Genomic DNA, 3,451 nt, shown 5'->3' on the forward strand with positions numbered 1-3,451 from the left:
CAGGAGCAGACATTCCTTTTACATTCAGAAGACTACAATTCCCCCTTCGTGTGACTTTTGCCATGTCCATAAACAAATCTCAGGGTCAAACACTGTCTGTAGCTGGTCTTCTCTTGGAAGAGCCCTGCTTCTCACATGGACAACTGTATGTTGGCTGCTCAAGAGTGGGCAGCAAAAAAAACCTATTTGTATATGCTCCACAAGGGAAAACAAGGAACATTGTTTACAACGAGGTGTTATAATCACAACAGCAAGAAAGTATGTACATGATCACCTTCTTTTACGAAACTTCATTGACTTTCATATATTTATATTGATATACATATATATACGTGTGTTTGGGTGTGTGTGTGTATATACATCACTATATATAAAGATGATGCGTACATTATTCTCTTTAACCCAGGCAACGCCGGGTATTTCTGCTAGTATATATATATATATAGCTTCACTGAGGCAATGACTAGTGACCAAGACCTTTGGAAATATGCTGTGCGTGAGAAGGCCCAGCAAGCCAAGTGAGACCATAACCCGTGGCCTTTGCCAAGGGTGTAGCCAGTCCACTTATGCATACCTTTCCTTCATTGGACATTAAACTCTGCTTGTGAAGACCTGTCTGGGCAAGTGAAATCGAAATTGAACCAAAGTTGATGACTGGTACCCGTGCCAGTAGAGCGCTAACAGCACCGTCCAAGCGTGATCATTGCCTGAGCAGCTGTCTGGCTTCTGTGCCGGTGGCACGTATATGGCAACGTTTGAACATGATCGTTACCAGCATCAACTTACTGGCTCCTGTGCAGGTGGCACGTAAGAAACACCATTTGAGCGTGACTGTTGCCAGTACTGCCTGACTGGCCCTTGTACCGGTGGCACGTAAAAGCACCCACTACACTCTCGGGTGGTTGACGTTAGGAAGGGCATCCAGCTGTAGAAAATCTGCCAGATCAGATTGGAGCCTGGTGCAGCCATCTGGTTTGCCGGTCCTCAGTCAAATCATCCAACCCATTATAGCATGGAAAGTAGACATTAAACGATGACGATGATGATGATGATATACACACCATCTGTAGGGAATATGCTCCAGGTTGTTTGTAGGTAGCACTTACATCCTATTACAGAAACCTCTGTCATTTTAACATAGGCACATAGCTGTAGATTTTATAGAAGTATGTTGTGTGCCTATTATAATTAATTAATCTTCATAACTTGACTGGTATTTTATTAATTGTTCAGAAGAATAGAATGCAAATATCAACTTCTGATCAAATGATGATTTTTAATTACTTGATTGGTACTTGTTTTTAACCTTAAAGGAGAAATAAGGACTCTTTGAAATAACTGCTAAGTCTTAAAAAAGAAATGCATTGCATAATGTAGTCAAAGACATTGTATACTTGAAAAAGAGATGGAAGTCAAGGCTGGATTACTTTTGATCATAGATTTATTCAGTTAGTTGAGATAAAGATAAGCAACAGATTTCCTTTGGCAAAATCCTATGCCCTGTTTCTGTTCAACAATAGGTATGAATCAACCCAGTGTATTACTGATACTCTATTATTATTATTATGATTATTATTAGCTTGGTGTAAGGTGGCGAGCTGGCAGAATCATTAACACGCTGGATGAAATGCTTAGCTGTATTTCGCCCATCACTGAGGTTGATTTTGCCTTTCATCTTTTCAGGGTCGATAAATTAAGTACCCTAGTCCCCTCCTCACTAAATTTCAGGTTTTGTTCCTTTAGAAGAAAGGATTATTAGCTAGGTTTGGAGGAAGGAACAGTGCACACATCCTTCAAATGCCTTCCATGACTGATGAGATTGATACTTAATAATCTGCTTAAACTGTTACATGTCAACCAATGCAGGAAAGATTTACAGGAAGATAATTGCAAGGCACCAACATTCTGAGGAGGAAGGACTGGTTATTGTGGTTAAAGCAGGATGTAAGGGGAATGTGAACACAGCATGAGTAATGAGAGGATGAGAGACTAATGAGCTGAGTTAAATAGGTTAAATAGCATGAGCACAGATAGCTCTGAGAAGCTGAGGCCATTGTAGCAGCAACAGAAAAGGCAGAGAGAGAAGACAGTATATCTATAAACCAGAAACTGAAGTATGTGTGAGTAACTTTATACCAATCAGTTGAGCGGCCTTTCTCTGGATGGCATTGGGATGTTTATGTGTGAAACAGCAGCACTGTCCCAGATGTGGAAGTAATACTTGTTTGAGCTTTGTAGAGGTTGCTGGGTGAAGTATTTTCAGCTCTGAAAAAAAAATAATGAATGGATCAGTCTTTGTTGAAATGCAGTCTTAGTTATGTTTATATAATACCATTAATAAGCTCAAATATATTGATGAAATGATTGTCCTACTGTTTAATATTAGTCAGAGATGGAGAAATTGCAACCTGGCTGTTCCCATTTTCTACATACCTCACAATAGCTTTCTTTGCTCATTGGCTTCTCAACCCTGCTATTTTTATTCATATGTTCCACATTTCTTTCATTTCCTGGCTGGTTTCTGCCAACAATATTTTGCAGACTCTGTTTCCTTCCTCTCCTGGCTGGGTTAGATGAACAGTAGGGTCAATTGAATACTGTAGCACCATGAGCTTTTTCCTGAACACCTCCATCAGCCTTGCTAAAGCAGATGGAGTTTTGCAATAGCACCTTTTACAGCTCAATTCTTGTAAAGCATGCAGGAGACCAACTTACCATCATAGAAACTTACTTGTACAGTTGTTTCATTCTTTCTTCTCTTGTTATTGATATTTCATGCACTTGGCAGTGAGAGGCTCAAACAGGTTGAATTGTACAAGTATTTTGGAGCCCAAATTTCTGATGATGCTGCATGTGAGGAAGAAAGTAAGATACGGCTAGGAGCCAAGAATTTGTGAACATTGTGAAAAGACAAAAGCTCATCTATTATGGCCATATTTAAAGAAGCAGAGTTTTGGAAAACATTACCGTAGAGAGGAAGACTAGAGAGAAGTGGATCATGAGGCAGGTAAAGAACGCAATGAACGAATGAATAATATCAAGAACTAGTAGGACAAGGATGGCAAAGCAGCGGAGAACTTGTGCTTAATTGGGAAGACTTTCATTGTAGTATCATCAATGCTCTGCTGGTGTACAATACATGATAACACTGATAGACTGGCCATAACAGCCTTGGCCTTCCTTGTATTGTTGTATTGCAGCCCTTGGTCTTGATACCTCTCTTGGCATCATTTTAGAGTACTGTATAGATATGACCAAAACCCTTAACTGTCTCTTAAGGAATATCTTTAAAATTTAGTTAGAAATAATTTCTCGTAGATTATTGCAATAAGCATCTTTACTGATTTATCCTAGCATTATAAAGATGCCCTATCTGAAAACAATTTCAAATATGTTTTACACTAATTACACATTCTCTCTCTCTCTCTCTCTCTCTCCCTCTCCCTCTCTC

The 3,451-nt window shown here is 39.4% G+C and overlaps 1 protein-coding gene and 1 long non-coding RNA gene across 2 annotated transcripts in view; one reads left to right on the forward strand and one right to left on the reverse strand.

Annotated features, from left to right (window-relative positions):
• LOC106875960 (transmembrane protein 248) overlaps positions 1-3,451 on the forward strand; it is a 67,667-nt gene that overhangs the window by 6,133 nt on the left and 58,083 nt on the right. The window lies entirely within an intron of this gene.
• LOC128248066 (uncharacterized) overlaps positions 1,151-3,451 on the reverse strand; it is a 27,734-nt gene continuing 25,433 nt past the window's right edge. Inside the window, exon 3 of the long non-coding RNA XR_008264330.1 lies at positions 1,151-2,265. This is a non-coding gene — a long non-coding RNA (uncharacterized LOC128248066). The remainder of the gene's footprint in view (positions 2,266-3,451) is intronic.

The sequence above is a fragment of the Octopus bimaculoides genome, chromosome 1 (assembly GCF_001194135.2).
Source record: "Octopus bimaculoides isolate UCB-OBI-ISO-001 chromosome 1, ASM119413v2, whole genome shotgun sequence".
Taxonomy (NCBI): domain Eukaryota; kingdom Metazoa; phylum Mollusca; class Cephalopoda; order Octopoda; family Octopodidae; genus Octopus; species Octopus bimaculoides.